Source organism: Piliocolobus tephrosceles, chromosome 7 (genome assembly GCF_002776525.5).
Source record: "Piliocolobus tephrosceles isolate RC106 chromosome 7, ASM277652v3, whole genome shotgun sequence".
Lineage (NCBI taxonomy): Eukaryota > Metazoa > Chordata > Mammalia > Primates > Cercopithecidae > Piliocolobus > Piliocolobus tephrosceles.
The window spans coordinates 123,512,147-123,538,069 of NC_045440.1; positions in this window are offsets into that span (position 1 = coordinate 123,512,147).

The following is a 25,923-nucleotide window of genomic DNA, read 5'->3' on the forward strand; positions in this document are numbered from 1 at the left end:
TCTTGGCCGTGAGGAAGGAAGGAAAGAAGGGAGAGAGGATTTCATTCTTTGGTTCCCATCACCCTAGGTTCAAAAGCCAAAGGCCATGAGAGCTTTCCCTTAGCTACTCCTCCAGCCCACCCCGGACATCTTTACACAGCAATTAAAATGACTACCCTTACTTCCCTGGGGACCCTGTCTCACTCCCTCCAGCCTTTGCACACATACTTTCTTCTTCGTGGAAAGAAGAATGTTCTGTCTTACTGTTTCCTGGAAAATTCTTTCTTCATGTAAATTCCCTTTAGAAATTGTCTCCTCTGAGAAGCCTTCACCGGCTCCCCAGTTCTAGGACTGATGCCTCTTCTCTAAATTTACATGGATCCTTAAGTCCTCCCTGTGCCCCATTAGAGCACTGATGACATTTACTTTGAAATTCCCCTGTTACATGTCTGTTTGCCTAAGTAGACTCTAAGCATCTGCAGAACAGGGGCTGTGTCTTAGTATCCAGGGCATTTTCTTCACCTAGCACAATTCCTGCCACAGAGTAGTGTGTCAGCTCTCCACTGTTGTCTAAAAACCCACCTCAAGGGTGGGGCACAGTGGCTCATGCCTGTAATCCAGCACTTTGGGAGGCTGAGGCAGGTGGATCATTTGAGGCCAGGAGGTCAAGACCACCCTGGTTGACATGGTGAAACCATGTCTCTATTAAAAAATAGGAAAATTAGCTGGGTGTTGTGGCATGCACCTGTAATCCCAGCTACTCAGGAGGCTGAGGTGGGAGAATCGCTTGAACTCATGAGGCGGAGGCTGCAGTGAGCTGAGATAGTGCCATTGCACTCCAGCTTGGGCAATAGAGTGAGAGTCCAACTCAAAAAAATAAATAAGTAAATAAAAAATAAAAACCCAGCTGGGCACAGTGGCTCACGCCTGTAATCCCAGCACTTCGGGAGGCCGAAGTGGGTGGATCACTTGAGGTCAGGATTTCGAGACCAGCCTGGCCAACATGGTGAAACCCTGTCTCTACTAAAAATACAAAAAATGAGCTGGGCGTGGTGGTGCACGCCTGTAATCCCAGCTACTTGGGAGGCTGAGGTGGGAGAATTGCTTGAACCCAGGAGGTGGAGGTTGCAGTGAGCCGAGATTGTGCCACTTCACTCCAGACTGGGCGACAGAGTGAGACTCTGTCTCAAAAAAATAAATAAATAAAAATAAAAAAATAACAATGAAAACCCATCTCAAATCATGGCTTAAAAAAAAAAAAAAAAAAAAAAAACCCACCTCCAATAATGGCCTGTAGCAACACCATTTATTTGCTTATAATCCTGTGCGCTGACAATCTGGGCAGAGCTCTGCCGGTGTGATCCACCACTGCTCCATGGATGCCAGCTGGGACTCCACACACCTTTGTGGTTAGTGAGCAGATTGGTTGGTGGCTGACTGACCTTGACTGGCCTCATGTTTGTGTCTCAAAGTTGGCTGGGGCTGTCGGCTGAGATTCCTTAGTTCTACTCCCCATGGCCTTTCCCCATGGCCAGCCCAGGCTGAGATCTGAGATTGAAGAGGGTGAGAACAGAAAGTACAAGGTCTTCTGTTGACTTGAAAGCTAGCCCAGAATCAAGGGAAATAAAGCCTACCTTTTGATGGAAGGAGCTTCAAAGAATTTGTAGTCATTTCCAATCCACAAAGAGTAGGTACTCACTATTTGTTGAATAGTCCTAAGAGTAGGTACACACTAAGCGTAGGTACCCACTATTTGTTGAATAAAGCCCTATCCAAAGCTTTTTAGCTATCCAGATGCAAATTACTGGCCAACCTTTAGGCAGAATTATAAAATTCTACCCAAAATTCTACTAAATTACTGGTACTTGTAAAATTCTACCAAATTACTGGTATTTGTAAAATTCTACCAAATTACTGGCCAACTTTGGGGTAGAATTGTAAAATTAAGTTGTGAATAAAGCTTATTGCCTAATAAGAACTTCCAAGTCAGAGAATCCCAAAATGATTGTGCTACACAGGGCCACATAGAGCACAGCTTTGTCTTTTTTATTTTTTGAGATGGAGTCTCGCCCTGTTGCCCAGGCTGGAGTGCAGTGGAGCAATCTTTGCTCAAGGCAACTTCTACTTCCCAAGTTCAAGCAATTCTGTTTGAGCCTCCTGAGTAGTGGGACTACAGGCATGTGCCATCATGCCCCATTTTGTATTTTTAGTAGAGATGCGGTTTCACCAGGTTGGCCAGGCTGGTCTCTAACTCCTGACCTCAAATGATCCGCCTGCCTCGGCCTCCTATAGTGCTGGGATTATAGGCATGAGCCACCATGCCCGCCTGCTTCGTGTTTTCACTGGGCTAATGAAGATACAGGTGTGGAATGGTTTCATGGCATGCCCAACCTCATGAGGCTTGTTGGGCCAGAGCTTGTGCCAGATGCCAGTCTTCTGCCTTCCAGTCTTATAGTTGTTACACTATAGCCTTCTGCAGTGGATGGTAATGTGGCCAAAATAGGCCTTTGGTTTTGGAGTATTCATAAGCTGAAAGTGGGGCCATGTACCTTGATGCTGGGGGAATATATTTTAATTGACTCAAGCCTTTCGTTGCTGAATATCTTTAAAAAAAAAAAAGTATTTTGCCTGATATTTTCACAGTTGTTCTGCTTGAAATGTAAAATTCCAATTTCTAAATGTAATACCAAGATTTATCCTAAATTAACAACAAGCAGTGTTTCTAATAGCTTTTATTTCATATATATGTGTGTGTGTATAATCTTCAAATAGGAAAGTGTATTGTGCATGAGGTTTCACTCATTGAGAACCTCTGAAATGTCTTTATTTGCCCCCTTTAAAAAAACCCCATGATTTCCAGGCATTTGTGTTTATGTTTTTGCTATGGAGATGAAAGTAGTTTCTGTTTCTTCATTACCATAGGATGTGCACATTGAAAGCCATGTTCCCTTGTAGAAAGAAAAATACTGTTGCCTTTTGGGTTGATTCTATTGTCTGATGTTTTATTAATCTCTGTGAAATAATTGTGTAAATTAACATAGAGACTAGTTGAGAAACGGTGGATAACATGAAAAAGATACCCGTTTTTGCATAGATTAGATGTGATCAACTTCACACTATCATATGAAAGGTGGCTGCATTGGAGAGACAGGAATTAATATTAAAAATGTTTTCTATTCAGATTGATACCTTACATTTCCAAATATTATTATTTTTTGAATGTGTGGTATAAGTAATCTGCTGTAAGTCCTATTTTAGGTTGGGTGCTGTGGCTTACGCCTGTAATCCCACCATTTTGGGAGGCTGAGACCAGGAGTTTGAGACCAGCCTAGGCAACAGAGTGAGACCCCATCTTTATAGAATATAAAAAATTAGCCAGGCGTGATGGCACGCGCCTGTAGTCCTAACTACTTGGAGGCTGAGAAGGGAGGATAGCTTGAGCCTGGGAGGTTGAGGCTGCAGTGAGCTGTGATCACACCACTGCACTCCAGCCTGGACAATAGAGCAAGACACTATCTCGAAAAAATAAAAAGACCTGTTTTAAACTGATGATATTAACTATTCTCTCCTGTTGACTATTAATCTTGTTTCATTATTATAAATAAATCAGAATGACTAAAACATTTCAATTTTGCTAGTTGACTGAAATCTATTGATGTAGTTGGCCATGGTTTTACTCACTTAAGGCAGAATTTCAGGTGTAACATGTTTTTTCTTCAGTTCAGTACCAAAAGGACAAATCTGCCATGTACCAAAATGAAACTTGTCATCAAAGACAGCATATGGTATTGTCAAATGTATTAATAAATAATAAAGATACTTAATATATATCTTTATTTTAAAATTATGTTGAGATTTACTTGCTTCTTTTATGAAAATGTATACCATAATACTTAACATTATTGTATGAAAACACATAGGTGTATAGCATGAAATAAATGTTACTTTCTTTTTTTTTGAAATGGAGTCTTGCTCTGTCACCAAGCTGGAGTGCAGTGGCATGATCTCGGCTCACTGCAACCTCCGCCTCCCGGGTTCAAGTGATTCTCCTGCCCCAACCCGTTGAGTAGCTGGGACGCGCCACCATGTCCAGCTAATTTTTTGTATTTTTAGTAGAGACAGTGTTTCACCATGTTGGCCAGGATGGTCTCGATCTCTTGACTTTGTGATCTGCCCACCGTGGCCTCCCAAAGTGCTAGGATTACAAATATGAGCCACTGCACCTGGCCCACATTTTTTAAAACAATGACTTTAGGGTTTCAGATTTTCCTGTCTTTCAAAACAAATTAGCCATTTTTTTATCCTAAGAAAGGGTTGCATTATAAAGCTGACCTACTACTAGCTTATCAGAAGAAACACATGGGTCTCATATCTGATTCTCCTATGTAGCCAAAAGTGCCATTTGTAAGTCTACTTAATGATGGATATTTTCTGAAGATCTTTTGCCTGGAAAACAAATAGTGCATTAAAAAGCTTTTTTGGTACTCTGCTGGATTCAGAATTATTTTCTCCCTACCTAGGTCAGTATTGATGGATATAATAGAATATTCTATGTGGAAAAATACTATGTGATTGTCTACTACTGTGGGAGAATGTTAAATTTTTTCCCAATGAATTAGGAAATCAATTACGTAATTTCATGTGTGTATGGGTTACTGTAAAGTATGGGGGTGAGAGGTTATTCAGACTACACTCAATATTAACCAAAAATATTTTTGAATTTTCTGTAATTTATTCATTCACTCATTCATTCTTTCATTCAGGAAACCTTACTGAGGACTTGGGTTTTGCTGGACATTGTATACAGGTACTATGAATAAAAAATGAGTAGACATGCCCTTGGACCCAGATAATCCTTCAAGAGTCACCTTTGAGCCTGAATCCTAGAAGTCTCCACATATAGGAAGAAATAAAAAATTATGGTGTTAAAACAGGTGGCTTAATGCTAGAAACCTCTATCCAACCCAAGCACCAGAATACAGATAATAATTTACACTTACCTGTATTCTTTTTCCCAGCCACTTTTCCTTATCCAAGGACAACACAATGATGAACATTGAGTTTATAAGTTTCTTGCTTTTTTTGTACCTAAGGGTTGTTTATGTTTTTAAAAAGTGAACTTCATTAAAACAGCACCAAGTTTTATATAATCTTCTAGGACTTGGTTGTTTTCATCCAGTATTAATATTTTAAGTTTCTTTCAAATGTTTGTGTATAGTTGTGATTCATGCATTTATCACAGCTTCATAAATTTCCAGACCACCAATTATTTATCTATTTTCTTGTCTATGGGCTTTTGGGTGGTTTCCATTTTTGTTGTCATAAGTGGGGTTACTGTGAACATTCTCATAGCATCTCCTGGGGGTCCAAGTGAAGGAGTTTCCCTTAGGAATCCACTTAGGAGAAAAATTGCTGAGTGGTAAGGAATGTGAATGCTCAACTTTACAAAGTCACATCTAACTAGCCTCCAAATTGGTTGAAGTAAAACATAAAAGTGATGCATAGGTTGGGCGCGGTGGCTCATGCCTGTAAATCCCAGCACTTTGGGAGGCCATGGCAGGTGGGTCACTTGAGGTCAGGAGTTCGAGACCAGCCTGGCCAAGAGGGTGAAACCCCGTCTCTATTAAAAATACAAAACTTAGTCGGATGTGGTGGTGGGCGCCCGTAGCCCCAGCTATTCGGGAGGTTGAGGCGGGAGAATCGCTTGAACTCAGGAGGAAGAGGTTGCAGCGAGCTGAGATCGCACCACTGCACTCTAGCCTGGGCGACAGAGTGAGACTCCATCTAAAAATATTAAAAAGTAGGGGTGGAGGGAGATGTATAGTAATCAATATCTTCTCCAACACTTGAGATTTGAAACTTCTTAATTTTGATCAAATGGGTGTTTATTTTGTCATTGATACTAAGGATTCTACATTACTGCAAAGCTAGTAAACTTGAAAGCACAGAAACCCTAAGAAGTAGTTTGCCATCCTAACTTACTACATCACTGTCTTTATAATACCCAGGATGTCTTGAAACGTTTATCTTACAGCTCTGTGACTTGAGTGAGGCCAGGATTATTAGGAATTGGTGTGACATATTCAGGAACATGCAACAAATGATTTATTAAGTGCCTGCTATGGCCAGTCACTTAATGTTTGGCCAACAGCAGTAAGACAGATCCCTTTCTTTATGGAGTTTGCATATTATTGGGGGAGACAGACAATAAGTATGTTATATAAATAAAATAATTAATTTTAGATGGGGTAAGTGCTAAGGAGTAAATGAATCCAAATGAGTGATAGAGAATGACCAGGCTTCATCTGAGAGGTGAATGAAAAATGGGGCTGCCGGGTCTCCGATTCCAACAAGGCACCATTCACATTACAGTCTATAAGAACAGCACCTTCTGAGTTATGGAGGGCAATAGCCCTGAGCAAAAGCCTCTGCAAACCTGATGTTTTGAGTTAATGTCTAAAATATGGGAATGAGCCAGCCCTAGAGAAATCTGGAAGAAGAGCACTGTAGGCAGAGTAAACAGGAAGTCTAAAGGAACCAAGACTGTAAAGGTCATTGTGGTTACGAGTGTGGGCTCTGGGAACATAAAGTCCAGGTTCAGGCCAGGCACGGTGGCTCACACTTGTAAACTTTGGGAGGCCGAGGCGGGTAGATCACCTGAGGTCAGGAATTCGAGACCAGCCTGGCCAACATGGTGAAACCCCGTCTCTACTAAAAATATAAAAATTAGGCCAGGCATTGTGGCTCTCACCTGTATTCCAAGCACTTTGGGAGGCCGAGGTGGGTGAATCACGAGGTCAGAAGTTTGAGAGCAGCCTGGCCAACATGGTGAAACCCCGTCTCTACTAAAAATACAAAAAATTAGCTGGGTGTAGTGGCGGGCACCTGTAATCCCAGCTACTTGGGAGGCTGAGGCAGGAGAATCACTTGAACCCGGGAGGTGGAGGTGGCAGTGAGCTGATATCATGCCATTGCACTCCAGCCGGGGTGACAGAATGACTCTGTCTTAAAAAACAAAACAAACAACAACAAAATACAAAAATAAGCCAGGAGCAGTGGCAGGCACCTGTAATCTCAGCTACTCTGGAGGCAGAAGCAGAAGAATCACTTGAACCCAGGAAGTGGAAGTTGCTATGAGCCGAGATGGCGCCACTGCACTCCAGCCTGGGCGACAGAGCGAGACTGCATCTCAAAAACAAAATAAATAATGAAGTCCAGGTTCAGATTCCTGCTGTAACACAGGAGCACATCCAGTTACACAACCTCTCCAGGCATCAGTTTCCTTATATGTAAAAGGGGGATAACAGTACCTACTCCATTTGACTACTGTGAGGGTTAAATTAGATGATGCGTGTAAAATGCTTATCCCTGTCTCTGACCCGTAATAGCTAATCAATAATTGAATGTTTTTCTTGTTTTCGTACCTACTAAACAAAAGAGAAAATGCACTTTGGAGAAGTGATTTGCCCCAAAACTCACATCAACTAATGTGTAACTGGGACTGAAATGCATGCTCAGAAATTTTCAGTCCAGTGCTTTTTATCCGCACATGTTTCTGCACCTCAGTTTTCTCGTTTTTAAGTGGGATAATCTCATATGAAGTATTATAGTAATCTGTCATTAAGGCTAATGAATTAATACACGTAAAGCTTTAGTACAGTAGCTGGCACACAGTAGGTGCTCCAATAACTGTAGGTATTGTTATTATTAATACTCTATTATGTTAATTACCTGTCTTCTTGGCAGGCCCACACAAATGCACAAGAACATTACATTGTGTATACATTTATATCTTCACCGGCAATATGCATTTGAGCTGTTCTAATTATCATAAGACAATAATACAAGTGTGATATGGTTTGTCTCTGTGTCCCCACCCAAGTCTCATCTGAATTTGTAATCCCCACATATCAAAAGAGGGAGGTGATTGGATCATGGGAGTGGTTCCGCCATGCTGTTCTCGCGATAGTGAGTTTTCATGAGATCTGATGGTTTTATAAGGGGCTCTTCCGCCTTTGCTTTCTCGTCTCCCTCCTGCCGCCTTACGGAGAAGGTGACTGCTTCCCCTTCCGCCATGATTCTAAGTTTCCTGAGGCCTCTGCAGTCATGCTGAACTGTGAGTCAATTAAACCTCTTTCCTTTATAAATTACCCAGTCTCGGGTAGTATCTTTATAGCAGTGTGAGAATGGACTAATACACTGGCAATATGCATTTCAGTTGTTTTAATTGTCATAAGACAATAATACGAGTATCAGAAAAATACATATAATAAACTCTATATTCAATTGAGTACGGTAAAGGAAATCATCCATTCTGTTGCTTTCCCTATATTCCTCAGGTACTGAGAAAGAGATTCACGGGTTGGTAGAAAATGTAGCAGGCGCAGTGGCTCACACTTTTGGGCAGGCCCAGCACTTTGGGAGGCCAAGGCGGGTGGATCACCTGAGGTCGTGAGTTCAAGGCCAGCCTGACCAACGTGGAGAAACCCCAACTCTACTAAAAATACAAAATTAGCAGGGCGTGGTGGAGCATGCCTGTAATCCCAGCTACTCGGGAGGCTGAGGCAGGAAAATCGCTTGAACCCGAGAGGCGGAGGATGCTGTGAGCCGAGATCCGCCATTGCACTCCAGCCTGAATTTCTGGCTGGAAATTGGCAGAAGGCAAAAATAATTTTGCATTGGATCCTTATTCAGCTACCTAGCTTTTAAAACTAGAAGTTATAAGTAAATAACTTCCCGAACAATCTTTAAAACTTAAAATTTCATACAGAATAATTTTAAAACACTGCTTAATATTATCTACTGATTACCTTATCAGACTCTCAGCAGTTTTACAGCCTGTTAGAAAAGCAATCAAAGTAATCAACATTTATGTACTGAGTATTATATACAGCAAACACTCTTTCTCGGGATATATTGGAGATTTAGTTTTGATGACAAAGGAGATTCTTTTCCTGAACACACCTTAATTAAGACATTATTTGTCTTTTGAGGGCAGCCTCCTAAGTCTACAGGTTTTAGAGATTCATGCCAGAATTATGTAAGCAACCCCACCCCCCTGCGCTTCTGTTAGCACAGGCTTTCTGCGGTCAGAGAGTGGAAGCACAGACTGCTGTCATGTACATCTGACGAATGCACTGAGCAAAATAAAGGCGTGCTCTGTAAAGAACTTGGCTGAAGTGTCTATTTTCTTAGTTCCAGGACCTGACAATTCTCTTTTTCTTTTGCATGTCATTCTGCTTATGTGAATTTTTCTCTTTGCCTCTTGGGACTCCCTATCTGATACTAAAATGTGCTTTTCTACCTTGGAGTGAAATACTAAATTTCTTGAAGTCTGAGATGACTGAGTCCACAGAGGCCAATTCATAATCGAAACTTAATATAGGTGGCCACTGACACCTCTTGAGATTCAATCCCAGAGGATGGAAGAAAGAGAGAGGGAAGATGTATGCTCTGTTACCTCAATGTTTGTTTTTGTTTATTTATTTGTTTTTTGAGACTGAGTCTCCCTCTGTTGCCCAGGCTGGAATGCAGTGGCATGATCTTAGCTCACTGCAATCTCCACCTCCCAGGTTCAAGCAATTCTCTTGCCTCAGCCTCCCAAGTAGCTGGGATTACAGGCACGTGCCACCATGCCTGGCTAATTTTTGTATTTTTGGTAGAGACAGGGTTTCACTATGTTAGCCACGCTGGTCTCAAACTCTTGGGCTCAAGCGATCCATCCACCTTGGCATCCCAAAGTGCTGTGATTACAGGCATCAGCTACCGCACCTGACCGTTACCTCAATTTTGAAAATGTGTGAGTAAGTGTGAGCACAGATTTTAAAAGATTTGGATATTTCTGCAGCTGTGAAAGGTAAGGAAGCAGAATACTAGCCCCTGCTCCTGAACCCAGAAAACACACGGATGGTGTGACATGGAAATATCAAGACTGGTTAATTATTGAGCAGAGAGTCCCCCAGGTCTGGTATGTAGCAGCAGAAAATGAGGGAAACAAGTGTGAGAAGCTATAAAGAAGCTGGGAGTCACCAAATGTCAGACCAGCCTGTCTGTGTTAGAGAAAGAACCCGTTTTTTTCAGATTTTTCTCTTGGCCATCCTGGACTACACAAGATGTTAAAAACTTTCCAGTGTTTTCATGCTTCATGTATACCATCTCATGCCATTAAAGTATGTATTACTTTTTATTGTGAGCACAGGACATTCCACTCATTCAATTCCCTACTTACCCATCCACCTTCTTTGCTTTCCTTCTTCTCATCAGTACTTCACACCCTCCCAACTTATTATTTTTGTTTGTTTTCTACATATTTTCCTGCACACAGTAGGTGCTCACTTCCCAACTTATTACATAAATGGAAACAAAAATATGAAATCATAGAACATTTTTTAAATCAGTAAGTGACCATTTGTTTCATCAGTAAGTGTGCTGTTTTGCTGTGTCCTTATAAACGCAGAAACAGTCTTTGGAATAACTCATAGTGATACCTAATATTTATTGCACTCCAAATATATGCCAGCTCCTCTACTAAATGTTTTCTACAGATAATCTCATTTAATCCTAACAACCAGTGCATGAGGTAGGTTATAATAAAATCCTCTTTTTATAGGCAAGAAACTCAGCTCTCTAGGAAGATTAAGTCAGTGGTACAAGGTCACATACTGGACAAGCCGTGGGGCCAGGCTTGGAAGCCAGTCACTGACTACTGAGGGCATCTGCCTCCTAGGACTATCCTGTTTGCCCAGAAGCACAAGGTCACTCATGCACATGCTGGAAGAAGACAATCTAGAGCAAGAGCTTGCTCTTTGGAAGCACCCCACTTTCTTTATCTTTTATTGTTGTTTTTGAGACAGAGTCTCACTCTGTCACCCAGACTGGAGTGCAGTGGCACAATATCAGCTCACTGCAACCTCCACCTCCCAGGTTCAAGTGATTCTCCTGCCTCAGCTTCTTGAATAGCTGGGATTACAGGCATGCGCCACCACACCTGACTAATTTTTGTATATTTAGTAGAGATAGGGTTTCACCAGTTTGGTCAGGCTGGTCTTGAACTCCTGACCTCAAGTGATCCCCTTGCTTCAGCCTCCCAAAGTGCTGGGATTACAGGCATGAGCCACTGCACCTGGACCCCACTTTCTCGGTGTTGCTGTTGGGTGCCACACCCAGCCCCCTCCTGAGCAGCAGGGATCTAGGGCTCATTCCTGTAACTTGGTGGCTGCCATTACATCCTTGCTTTTCTTCTGCAGGCATTGGTGATTCCACCTGCTTTCCTCTTTCCTCTCAACATCACTACCTATCATTTGGTTCATTGCTGGGTTTTTCTTGCTCCCAAACTGGGAGTGTAATAGATTATTTTTCAGATTCCTTTGTAGGTTTTATTCTGGAAACCAATACCCAGACCCTTTGTTTTTATCCATGTATTTTGCTTCATTTCATTCAACACAATGATTGACTCCTTGATTTGCTGGAGACCTTTGCTATGGTAAATGTTAAGTTGTAACACCACAGGTGGGCAACCAAAAAGTAACCTGGCAAGTCGTGGAGCTCTAGAGGATTGGATTGGAACTACATCAATGAATCGTTACATGCCCAGGGCCTAAAAAGGTTAGCAAAAAGCCTCTTGATGAGCATTTGTTAATGAAAGTATATGTTTGTAAACATTTCTGCAAATGTGTAAATATCCCTTGTCCTTCCTGAAATGTTAGTGGGCCTAGAATTGAAGTCTTGCTGAAGTCTGTTTCTTGCCTCCTTTCTCAGATGGCCTGTAAGAGACATTCTACTCTCTTTTCATTCATTCCTGGAAGCGAGCTTGTATCATCTGTTTCCCTAGGTCTTTCTTAAGACACCCACAAGGCCGGACTGACATCTGGTGGAGGACAGGAGACCTTTAATCTGGTGTCTTTCTTAGAGTTCAGAGAGAAGAAAGTATGGGTTTACCCCAAGGATGGAGGAGAGGCGGGGACCTTTTTTATTTTTTTACAAGCTCTGAGGTCACTGAACCACCATAAAATGAATCAAGCCAAATCCTCAGGATTCCAGACTCTAGAAAGTTTCTCACTGACAATATCAATAGTTATTGAATGTCTGTGATGTGCCATGCACATGCTAAGTGTTTTATGTACTGTGAAAGGAAGGTATCTTAGGCCCCCCAAATCACTAAGGAAAACTTAAGCTGGAAACTGCTTAGGGCAAACCTGCCTCCCATTCTTTCAAAGTCACCCCTCTGCTCACTGAGGTAGATGCATATCTGATTGCCTCCTTTGGAAAGGCTAATCAGAAACTCAAAAGGATGTAACCATTTGCATCTCATCTATCCGTGACCTGGATGCTCCCTCCCGCTTGGAATCTTCCTGCCCTTGCTTTGAGATGTCCTGCCTTTCCAGACCGAACCAATGTACTTCTTACATATGTTGATTGATGTCTCAGGTCTCCCTAAAATGTATAAAATCAAGCTGTGCCCCGACCACCTTGGGCACATGTCGCAGGACCTCCTGAGGCTGTGTCATGGATGTGTCCTCAACCTTGGCAAAATAAGCTTTCCAAATTAACTGAGACCTGTTGCAGATGTTCTGGTTCACACTACATTATGAAGTATATTACTTACTTTGTGTACATAGTCCCATGTAATCATTTTCTAATACCTCTCACAATGCTTCATCAATTTCACCTCAATTTTTTTTTTTTTTTAGACAGTTTCTCTGTCGCCAAGCCTGGAGTGCAGTGGTGCGATCTCAGCTCACTACAACCTCTGCCTCCCGAATTCAAGCTATTCTCCCACCTCAGCCTCCTGAGTAGCTGGGACTACAGGTGCCCACCGCCACACCTGGCTAAGTTTTGTATTTTTAGTAGAGACGGGGTTTCATCATGTTGGCCAGGTTGCTCTCAAACTCCTGTGACGAGATCAACCTCAAGTGATCCACCAGCCTCAGCCTCCCAAAGTGCTGGGATTACAGGTGTAAGCCACTGCGCCTGGCCCAATTCCATCTTAAACTTTGATCTTTTACCTCCCCTTTGACCTCCAACATGCAAACAACTAGTCATAAGGTCAGGGCTCTGTGTTACAGCTGGACTTTGCACTGACACACATGTGCACACATACACATACACTCATATACACACACATTTGAAGGAAAAAACGCATTCATCTTAATTCAGGATGTGAGAGTTGCTGCTGTTTTTTAATTCCTGACAACTGCCTCATTCTTGGACGGGTTATGCTTTTCTTATGTGAATTAGAAGTCCAGAAGAATGTGTTGGAGTTTTTGCTTAGGTGAACGTGTCATCCAGCCAGCTTAGAAAGACTGCCTAGCCAAGTTACTGACTACCCCAAAGTTTTATCAGGAGAGAAAGTAGCTGTGAACAATTCAAGATCATTAGTGCCGAGCAAAAACAGCTCAATGGCCGTGCATATTTATAGTTACGTAATACAATGCCCATAATTGTTAGGGGGCTTCCTGATTCCAGCTCCCTCCCAGTTGTCTGAAGGGGGAGCAGAATGCACACACCACCCTTTAGCCAATTTCAACCAGGGGCTGAAGTACTCTCTTCTTACTAGTTGGAAATGGCTTCTGTTCACATCAACTACATCATGGGTGACTTTGGATGATGTAAACCTCTTAATATGAAAAAGATTAAGTCCAGAAACAAAGAATGCATTGGTTCATCTGGCAACTGGTGAGGTCAGACAATCGGAGGGTCTGTAAGGGCTGATACCACTCCTTGCGTGAACAGAGACTGCCTCTCATTTTCCCCCGCTCCTAACCCCTGCCACCCCAAAAAGAATTCTACCACAGAAAATAAAAATAGTGCTCACACAAGTTCTCATTCAATACCCTCCTTTTTTTTGGTGGAAACATTTCTTTATAGTTAATGTCTAGACTCTAGATTAAGTTCACGTAAAGCTTCCTTTTTAAAAATTCATGCTCACTAGGAGTTAAAGTTCAAGGCTATTTCCTTTTGATCTCCTTGCCATTTGTTCTCCATGACCACCAACTGACTTTGCCTCTCTTTTACTGTTTCCTTCCCCATTTTTACTCACAATCTGTTATGTTTCCTTATCAGCTTCTGGCAGCCTCTTCCAGCACTCATTGAATGCTGAGCTCTCTCTCTCTGGGATGCTGGCTACAATGGGGGCAAGCATAAATATGAGTGAGGATGCAAAACTATACATGGAAGCAGCACTGTGGAGCCCATTTGGAGAGGTTGTATCTGCTGGGGGGGTTCATGTAGGATGACAGATGGGAAATACAGCCACAAGTCAGCACCTGGGCAGCAGAAAGATATATCCAGGAGCAAGTCCAGGTGCTGGTATTGGACCTGAATTGGAGATGGAGCCAAAAAACATAATCTACACAATGCATTTGGAGGAAATACATTAGGAGACAAAATGAAAAATGGAAGAGGACAGGGCACGGTCGCTCACATATGTAATCCCAACACTTTGGGAGGCTGAGGCAAATGGATCACTTGAGGCCAGGAGCTGAGACCAGCCTGGCCCACATGGCGAAACCATGCCTCTACTAAAAATACAATAATTAGCCGGGCATGGTGATGCATACCTGTAATCCCAGCTACTCGAGAGGCTGAGGTGGGAGAATCACTTAAATCTAGGAGGCAGAGTTTGCAGTGAGCTGAGATCATGCCACTGCACTCCAGCCTGGGCAATAGAGTGAGACTTCATCTCAAAAAAAACACAAGAAGAAAACAACAAAAACACATCTGCAAAACTGTGTGCAGAGTTTCTGGAAAGCTACAGGGCATTATTCTGCTGAAAGACTAAGTTCCAGGTTTACACAGTGACAATGATGGCAGACTTGGAACGTGAATCGTGTTTTTGACTTCAGGACCAGTATTTTTGTTCACTACATTTTTCATCACCTTAGGGCGAAGCACTGAAGGTGCCTCCTGCAAGGGTCAATGCTAAGGTACAAGGACTCAGGATTGAATTATGTATTCGACTCCAGCTTTTACAGATTAAGGATGTTGGGAAATTAGAGAACCACAGTATGAAGCTTTAGAGGGAGTGCTGGAGGGTCAGAGTGGTGAGATGTGCTGTAAATAGGAAAACAAATCATGAGGTCAGAAGCCAAAAGTAGAGAACAGGGCAGAAGTATAGAGTCACGGAATTTACACTAGGAAAAGGACTCAAGCTGGAGACTGAACCATAGGAGGATGTTAGAAGCCAGCTTTCATGTGGTGTGGGTTAAGGGGGCCACCAGGATAGAGAGGACGCAGCAGGGTAGACTTGAGGCAAGGGATGAGGATGTCAGAGAAACCACCAAAACTTCCTATAAATACTAGCCCAAAATGTCTTTGCCATGATTATGAAAAGTGGAAATGTACAATAGATCAAGACTAGCTCGGCCGGGCGCGGTAGCTCATGCCTGTAATCCCAGCGCTTTGGGAGGCTGAGGCGAGCGGATCACTAGGTCAGGAGATCGAGACCATCCTGGCGAACATGGTGAAACCCCGTCTCTATTAAAAATACAAAAAAAACTTAGCTGGGCATGGTGGTGGGCGCCTGTAGTTCCAGCTACTCGGGAGGCTGAGACAGGAGAATGGCGTGAACTGGGGAGGCAGAGCTTGCAGTAAGCCGACATCGCGCCACTGCACTCCAGCCTGGGAGACAAAGCAAGACTCCATCTCAAAAAAAAAAAAAGAAAAAGGACTAGCTGAATTATCACTCGGGGTGATAATATTTGAAATTCTTGGTTATTCCAGAAAGATCAACCCCAATTCTTCTGAGCACCAATCATATATATTTATATTGTTCACTCAACTCTCATTGGTATAGACATACAAATAGCTGGCTATACTATTGAATTATTAAATGCACATTGTTGAATATATTTTTCATCCCCCAGTACCTATTCCTATTATTTTGCTAACACCTGTATTTTGGGAGTAAATTGCCTCTCCTTCATTTTGTGTAGTTCTTGTGAGATGTCTATCATGGTAGCCTAATCTCTCCTAGTGAAAATAATGAGTCCCATACCCAAGCTATACCAATTAACGTTCCCTTCCAGGAGTTTGAATTTTTAGCAGAAGAATATAAAGGTATAGAAAAGAGTTGAAGTTTATTCACCCAGGTGGTTCCCCAGGCCTGTCCTGGTTGCTTTCCTCTCTGAGCATGGCCTTAGAGCCTTTGGATGAAATCTGTGGACGATAGTGGCCTTTGGTGACATAGGGAGTAAAGAACTCATGATTAGGACATGGTGGTTGAGTAAGCTTGGAAGAGCCCACGGATTCAATTCCACAGAGGAAGTGGAGACAAAGCACCAGACACAGAATCAGGCATCTGCCAAAGAATTCAAGCAAGAATGCAAGCAATCAGATTCAGAAGGTGTACTGTGGAGAAGATTGCCTGATTCATTCCAAAAGGAGTGGTAGATCAGTTATAATGTTTCTTGCTTGCATGTGACAGAAAACCAGCTTGAACCAGTTTTAAGAGAAAAGAAAAAGGCTGTATTGCTTTAGTTAACCACATTGCAACAGGAACAATGATTAAATAATTTATCATCCACCTGGGGCACTTCTGAGACTGAAAGAGCTACACTTCTGAGGTAGAAAGTTAATGATTAAGCTGGGATAACAGGTGTAAACTGGGACAAATGGGCCCTATACCCATTTGGATGTCTTCTTATCCTAGTGTAAGGAAGTTATGATGAATAAACCTGAAAGGCTGCCTGCCAGGGGTCTGTCTCTCTCTCTGTCTCTGTTATCTTTCTCTCTGTCTCTGCCTCTCCGTGTGTGTGTGTGTGTGTGTGTGTGTGTGTGTGTGTGTGTGTAGCTGACAGAAGCTCTGGGCTCAAATTGTTACAGGTTACCAATTAGAAAGGAAAGCATACTTCTTTTGTTTGCTCCAGTGTAAAATATCTTGTCCAAGAATTCCAAGTAGTCTGACCTACATCACATACTATCCCTGGGCCAATTTCTGTCAATAAAGAGATGGATTCCTAACTTACCATGGGTCTTCTGGGTCATATGTGTTTACTGTGTTGAAGACATAGGAGTCCTATGAATCAATAGTCCCAATAATTTGGAGCAGCACTTCCTTGAAAGAAAGGCTTTTCTGGAAGACAAAACCATAAATATTCACTCAGGCAGCCTTTTATAGTGTCTCTGCCAAGTCCACTCACAGTATGGGAACTGTTAAGTGTTACATAAAACACTCTGGAGCTACCTGGGAAAGGATTGAACCATGAACCCTGTGACCTTGGAAGCCCTTTGCAATCTGCTTTAACAAAGAGCCATGGGGCTGCTCTATCCCTTTATAGTCTTGTATGTAATTGCCCACTGGGGGTATGTGAGGCCCCAGGGCTCAGTGTTCCTATAAGCTACTAGCACTTCTCAAATGAAATGATGGTGGTAATGTAGGGAGAGGAATAGATCTGATTTTGTGATGCTCTTCTCATTTGGCTTTGCCCTGAAAAGCCACTGGCAGAGCCACAGTACCCTGGGCACCTTAGGCTTTCACTGAGGAGTTGGGGAACAGAAAGGAAAGCAAGGACTCCATAGAAAAAATTTGAGAAAGAGGACAGCTAGAGGCAGACTTCCCTTCTATCCAAGATTGGCCAAGCTCCCAGTTCTACCTCCCCTGGCTCAGTTTCAACTCCGTTGTTGGAAAGCACAACTGTGATGGTTAGTACTGAGTGTCAACTTGATTGGATTGAAGGATGTAAAGTATTAATCCTGGGCCTGTCTGTGAGGGTGCTGCCAAACGAGATTAACATTTGAGTCAGTGGGCTGGGGAAGGCAGACCCACCCTTAATCTGGATGGGCACCATCTAATTAGCCGCTAGCAAATATAAAGCAGGCAGAAAAATGTGAAAAGGTTAGACTAGCCTAGCCTTCCAGCCTTTCTCCTGTGCTGGATGCTTCCTGCCCTCGAATATCGAACTCCAAAGTTCTTCAGTTTTGGAACTTGGACTAGCTCTCCTTGTTCCTCAGCCTGCAGATGGCCTATGGTGGGACCTTGTGGTCATGTGAGTTAATACTTAATAATCTCACCTTTATATATATGTGTGTGTATCTATATATATATACACTCCATTAATTCTGTTCCTCTAGAGAACCCTGACTAATACAGCAACCATTTATGATGAAACTTGGAACAAAGAGAGACGCTACTTTTTGCCACCGTGATATGATCCTCTCCACCTTGCAGAAGAATTCTTGGTGGCTAAAGCTCACCAACAATCTGCTTGTCCCCAGCCCAGCCTTTCCCTGTGAGAAAAAGGAGTGGATAAATGTATGGAAGATTGATTGAGTGACTGTGGGCTCCCACCCAAAGAGATGATTCAGTCCAGTGGCAGGGAGAAGAGCAAGACCCAGTGGAACGTGATTTCGCAATGGGCCCCTTGCCACGACAGGGAACACAATGTTTACTGAAGAGAGCTCTTCAACCTCTCAGTCATCTGTGCCTTCCAGAAAACTGCAGCCTCAACTCTAGTAAATAATCCACCGGATCAGCCCAAGTCCTTTTGGAGCACATAGGGCTATCCTTGCCACAGTACTGAACAGCAGGAATGTTGCTTGCAAGCCCTGCCCTTTGGAAGTAGCCAGCAAGGCTGAAAGTGCTCAACCACTCTTTGGAATGCCACATTGTATATGGGAAATTCCACAATGCGCTACTAATAAGTAAAGTCTCTCTTGCTGGGTTGTAAGTATCTGGGCAAGTCACAGGAAATTCTTCTTGAACCCAAGCCATATGGGAATAAACACACATATTAGAGTCTGTTCATGATAAGTAGCTAATGAAATAGCCCACTTTGGCCCAGAGTTCAGGATAATGAAACAAGTGACTGGTGGTTGATAGAATCGCGTCAGTGCCAATATATGGTCACTGTACATCTTGTGTGTCCCGTATGTTCATTTGTTCTTTGAATTGTTTCTTCTTTCATTGTCCAAGACACAGTCTTTGTTTTTAAACTTTTTATTCACATTTGCACTGGTTGCTGTGGCCTCCTTCTGGACTGAGGCACTCATTTACCTGGCTGCTAGGAGTGCTGGTGGTCAGTAGCTCTCATCTGAGCCTCTCTCCATAGATGACCTCTGCTAAAGAGAGCTGCCTGGTTCAAGGTCATGCTCCCTTCCCCGTGGTAGCCCACAATTTTAAAGAAAGGACTGACTAAATTGCAAATACTTGAAGACACCTCTTAAAAAATTGATATATAATCAATGTGGACATGTAAAGACCCAGTCCTTAAAGCCCAAATTAAGATAACCTGGAAGGGTCATTTGCTGGCTACTTCCACAGGGCAGGGTTTGTAGCGGAAAAGCCATCACAGCTCCCGAGTTCCCAGTGGGCTTGGCTGAGGCCTTTGACTGTCTCTCAGTTCACCTGCTTGCTGTGCTCATTGCTGCCTTTCTTCTCTCACAGATACTGTTCCTGAGAGCATCTGTCCTAGTCAACTTCTCATCCACAGATATTAATCTCAGTCGACCTCCAGGTTAGCTGACCCCTGATGCTATATAACATAAACACTGAAAAGTGGCCAGGAGCAGTGACTCATGCCTGCAATCCCAGAGCTTTGGGAGACTGAGGCAGGAAGATCCCTTGAGGCCAGGAGTTTGAGAACAGCCAGGGCAACATAGCAAGACCCTGTCTCTACAAAAATAATTAAAAATTAGCCAGATGTGTAGGTATGTGACTGTAGCCCTAACTACTTGGAGGTTGAGTGAGGAGGATCACTTGAACGCAGGAGTTTGAGGTTATGGTGAGCTATGATGGTACCACTGTGCTCCGGTGAGACCGTGTCAAAAAAGAAAACAATGAAAGTGCCTTGATTATAATGGTACAACTTGATGGATTTTACAAAATGAACACACCTGTACGACCAGCACCCAGCTCTCTTCTCATAACTAAGGGTAACCACTGTTATTACTCCTAACACTACAGATTTGTTTTTACCTGTTCTAGGGCTTTATGTAAATGATATTACATAGTGTACATTGTTTTTGTGTCTGGCTTCCATTACTCAACATCTTGTTGGTGAGATTCATTCACATTGCATGAGGCCATGCATAATTCATTCCCGTTTCTATGTAATATTCCATGTGAAAATATAATACCATTTAGTTTTCTACTCTTAGGTTGATGAATATTGGGTAGTTCCAATTTGAGGCAATCATACATCTGCAATGAACATGCTAGAATATGTTTTTAGATGGGCATAAACACTCGTTGCTGTAGGGAACTGCATATATTTAGTTTGTGTAGATACTACCAAACAGTTTTCCAAAGTGGTTGTACCAATTTATACTGCCACTTGCAGTGTATGAGCATTAAGACCAATACCTGGCGTTCTCCACCCTTTTAATCTCAGCCACTGTGGTGAGTGTGTGGTGGTAGTACATTGTGGTTTTAATTTGGACTTCCCTGGAGGCCAGCGACACTAAGCACATTTTATATGTTTATTGGTTATTTGGACATTCTCCTTGGAGGATGTCTATTCAAGTATTTGCCCATTTTCTGGTGGTTTGTCAAGACAGTCCTTTCTTCACCGTTGGCTGCTGGGAGATCCTACAGAGGCCATTTCTGGTAGAGAGGAAAAGAGGAGTCATATTTTGTTTAAGGACAAAAGTAAGAAACAGATAAGTAAAACATACAGGGAAGCATGTAGGAAATAATAAACACGGGCTTCAGAGCTGCTGGAGAAGGAAAGAAATGAGATTCATCTACAACAGCAAAGTCATAGACATGAATGGGGAAAAGTAAATTGAGGTGGGGTCGAGGAAGCCACAGAAAAAGATGGGATCCAGGCCAGTCGCGGTGGCTCATGCCTGTAATCCCAGCACTTTGGGAGGCTGAGGCAGGTGGATCACCTGAGATCAGGAGTTCAAGACCAGCCTGGCTAACATGGTGAAACCCCATCTCTACAAAAATACAAAAATTAGCCAGGCATGATGGTGGGTACCTGTAATCCCAGCTGCTTGGGAGACTGAGGCAGGAGAATCACTTGAACCCAGGAGGTGGAGGCTGCAGTGAGCTGAGATCACATCATTGCACTCCAGCCTGGGTGACAGAGTGAGACTCTATCTTAAAAAAAAAAGAAAGAAAGAAAGAAAAAAAAAAAAAAAGAAAAAGAAAAAGATGGAGTCCAGCTATTGGACTCAGGAAAGACAAAGTGGTAGCATTGGGTGGGTGCCAGCAAGAATCATGAAAATCCACTCAGCTAATGAGACTCTGTGATTGTAAGAATAGTTAGAGAAGGCTGTGTTTACCAGCTGATATCCAAGAAAGAAGTTAGAATAAAACAGAATGGCCGTTATTGGTCTTGTGTATCCAGGCAGAGTCGTGAGCTGAGTAAATAGCATGACTTTAGAAGAGAAGGTGCATCTTTTTTTCAGGCTCACTCAACACTTCATGTGAGAAATAACAAGGGCAGAGTGACCTGGAACACAAAAGCATCATTATCCATGCAGCTCTGCTCCTGGGGAGTAGCCCAAAATCACGAGCAGCAGGAGGGGACTGGAGTCACATCATAGTGGCTTTGCAATCTTTTACTGCCTACTACAAAATTGGCCCTCTTCACACTGCATCTTCAGCATGGGACCTGTCCTTATCCCGGAAATAGCTTTTCTTTGTTTGCTAAATATTGCAACCTGGCTCGACCCTGAACATCCCCTTGGTTCAGTCACTTGGGGTTTCCTTCTTTCTGCCAGGCCAATCATCTGCTCCTGTTGTATCAGTGAATGTGATTAGAATTAGCTCCCTTTGTTGAGAAGACAGACTCTAATGGCGTAGAGTTCTATTTTGTTTTTGTTTTTTTCTTGCGCAGAAACATGGGCACTATGATATTTTCTGTGAAAATCCAGCATAATAATCTTCAATTGGCTGAAGTTAGGATTTACTATTAACTGTTTCACTTCCACTTGGTTATAAGCCAGTGATTTCCAAGTTTATGACTGTGACCCATGGGGGAGTGTTCAATATGGGACCTGTCCTTACTGCCACAGGGAAGTTTGAAGATACTCTGGATCTTGCATTTCTGTCAGTTTGACCTGAAAGGAGTTCCTCATGTTGGAATACTATTGGGAGTTCCATATAGAGTCATCAAATTGGGTCCTCATAGCCTACCCCAAAAACTAGGATTCTCTTTAACCTTTCCAAATCCCCATCTGAGGACTTGTGCTCTGGACAAGGCCTTATTGTTTGCAAGAACAGACTGCCTTGAGAGAACTTTTTTATTTTAGGGATGGAGCCAGAACAAAGTTACTTTCCACAAACCTAGTCTAACCTATTGATCCTGCAGGAACCGTTTTCCTATTAGTAGGAGGGACTGCAGAGAAAAGTTACTCTCTCATTTACGCATTTGCTCATTTGGTGATTTATTTATTTATTTAATTTTTTAGACAGAGTTTCGCTATTTTGCCCAGGCTGGAGTGAAGTGGCATGATCTCAGCTCACTGTAACCTCCATCCAGCAATTCTCCTGCCTCAGCCTCCAGAGTAGCTGGGACTATAGACACCTGCCACCATGCCCAGCTACTTTTTTGTTTGTTTGTTTGTTTTTGTATTTTTAGTAGAGACGGGTTTCATGATGTTGGCCAGGCTGGTCTCGAACTCCTGACCTCAGGTGATCCGCCTGCCTCGGCCTCCCAAAGTGCTAGGATTACAGGTGTCAGCCACCATGCCTGCCCCATTTGGTGCTATTTTTATTGAGCATCTGCTATGTGTCTGGTGATTTGCACCTTAGAGACACAGCAGAAACGAACCAGACATAGTACCTTTATGAAGCTTTTATTCTAGTGGGTGAGATAGACATTAATCAAGTGGCTTCAATAAAATGTAACAATAGGGAAGCACAGATACCTTTCTCTTAGAGGGGTTAAACTCGTTCTGTGTTTTTGCTTTTGTTGTCTAATAGGAAGCAGTAATTCTCTTTTCTACCAATAACTTGGAGGGGGGGAAAAAAAGTGATTGAAAAACTCTAAGCAGAGGTTTTGCAGCAGTGGTCCTCAAGCAGACCTGATTTTGTCCCCAGGGGGTGTTTGGCAATGTCTGGAAAGACATTTGGTCATCACAACTGAGTGCTACTAGCATCTGGTGCGTTAAGCTTTTTCTCTTTTTTTTGAGACAGAGTCTCACTCTGTCGCACAGGCTGGAGTGCAGTGGCGCGATCTCAGCTCACTACAAGCTCCGCCTCCCGGGTTCATGCCATTCTCCTGCCTCAGCCTCCCGAGTAGCTGGGACTACAGGCGCCCGCCACCTCGTCCGGCTAGTTTTTCATATTTTTTAGTAGAGACGGGGTTTCACCGTGTTAGCCAGGATGGTTTCGATCTCCTGACCTCGTGATCCACCTGTCTTGGCCTCCCAAAGTGCTGGGATTACAGGCTTGAGCCACCGCGCCTGGCCACGTTAAGCTTTTTATAATGAACAGGACAGCCCAAAATGTCAGCAACACAAGGGTTAGAAACTCCTATCTGTATCATATGGGTAATACTTTAACATCTTTAATATCTTTTTTTTTTTTTTTTTTGAGACAGAGTTTCGCTCTTCCGCCCAGGCTGGACTGCAGTGGTGCGATCTTGGCTCACTTCAACCTCTGCCTTCCAGTTTCAAGCGATTCTTCTGCCTCAGCCTTCCGAGCAGCTGGAATTACAGGCTCCTGCCACCAAGCCCAACTAATTTTTTTGTAGTTTTAGTAGAGATGGGGTTTCACTATGTTGGCCAGGTTGGCCTCAAACTCCTGACCTCGTGATCCACCTGCCTCGGCCTCCCAAAGTGTTGGGATTACAGACATGAGCCACCACGCCTAGCCCAAAATGAATCTCCTACTGTACATTGTAAGCAAGAAGTTTGATAGCCACTAACATAGACTGCATTTTTATCTTATGTCATTTGTCTTATATCATATTTATCTTATATCATTTTTTATTTATCATAAAAAATAGATTCATTTTGTATGATGACATATAAAGCTGAAATATAAATTTTATGGAGTATACTGACACAGTCAGATCGAGGTTATGCTGCAGTAATAAACAACCCCTAAATCTGAAAGTGACCTGAGAAATCATTCTAGTTCAATGCTCTGGTTTTAGAGATAAGACTACTGACACTAAAAGATGTCAAATAATTTCTCTGAGGCTGTGCCTGGTGGCTCATACCTGTAATCCCAGCACTTTGGGAGGCTGAGGCAGGAGGATCATTTGAGATCAGGAGGTCAAGACCAGCCTGGCCAACATGGCAAAACCCTGTCTCTACTAAAAATATAAAAAATTAACTAGATGTGGTGACACACACTTGTAGTCTCAGTTACTTGGAAGGCTGAGGCAGAAGAATTGCTTGAACCAAGCTGGTGAGCCACTGCACACCACACACCAGCCTGGGTGGCAAGAGCAAAACTCTCTCTCTCAAAAAAAAAAAAAAAGGATTCATTTTTTATGATGACATGTGTAACTGAAATATAAGTTTTACACAGCATACTGAAACAGTCAGATCAACTAGGTAATAAACAACCCCAAATCTCAGGGGCTTAAAACAATAAAAATTTTGTTCTGGCTTGTGTTGTGTGCATCATGAGGTGGCTGGGAATCCTGCTCCATTTTTTTCTTCATCCCAGGACTCAGGATGGAGCAGCCTCCATCTCACAGGTCACCAACATCAGCAGTAGAGAGAAAGGGAGCACAGCAAATCCATAATGGCTCTTAAAGCTTCACCTGGAGCGATATACATCACTTCTCCTCAATGTTATTGGCTAAGTCATTTGGCCACACCTAACTTCAAGGAGTGGGGAAATGCCATCCCATCATGTGCCTGGGACAGAAACTGGAAACATCTGATGAACAGCACGAATGACTGCTACAAGCATATACCCTTACCGTGTAGATACATTCTGATGTTTTCTTTTCTTTTTAATTCAACTGGGTACTAGTCTACTCTACCCTACTCTATTCTATTCTATTCCTTTTATTTTATTTTTCAAGACAGTCTCACTCTGTCACCCAGGCTGGAGTGTGGTGGTGCAATCTTGGCTCACTGCAATCTCTACCTCCTGGATTCAAGATTTATCCTGCCTCAGACTCCCGAGTAGCTGGGAATACAGGTATGTGCCACCACACCCAGCTAATTTTTGTATTTTTAGTAGAGACAGGGTTTCACCATGTTGGTCAGGCTGGTCTCAATCTCTTGACCTAGTTATCTGCCTGCCTCGGGCTCCCAAAGTGCTAGGATTATAGGCGTGAGCCACCATGCCCAGCCTAAAACATTTTTTTTTCTAAATTACACTGCCTTTCAGAAACTGCTAGTCGTAGCCCTATATATTGATTTCAAAACTCTCCTATGGGTCACAGTCACAAACTTCAAAATCACTGGCTTATATCCAAGTGGAAGTGAAACAGTTAATAGTAAACCCCAACTTTAGCCAACTGAAGATTATTATGCTGGATTTACACAGAAAATGTCATAATGCCCATGTTTCTGCTTAAAAGGAAAACAAAACAAAATAGAACTCTACACCATTAACAAGGATGCTTTCTCAACAAAGGGAGATAATTCTAATCACATTCGCTGATACAACAGCAGCAAATGATTGCTCTGGCAGAAAGAAGGAAACCCCAAGTGACTGAGCCGAGTGGGATGTTCAGGGTACAGCCAGGCTGTAATATTTAGCAAACAAAGAAACACTATTCCCAGCCGGGCTCAGTGGCTCACACCTGTAATCCCAACACTTTGGAAGGCCGAGGCAGGCGGATCACCTGACATCAGGAGTTCGAGACCAGCCTGGCCAATGTGGTGAAACCCTGTCTCTACTAAAAATACAAAAATAATTAGCTGGGCTGGTGGTGTGTGCCTGTAATCCCAGCTACTCAGGAGGCTGAGGCAAGAGAATCACTTGAACCTTGGAGGCAGAGGTTGCAGTGAGCTGAGATTGTGCCACTGTACTCCAGCCTGGGCAACAGAGCGGGACTCTGTCTCAAAAAAAAAAAAAAAAAAAAA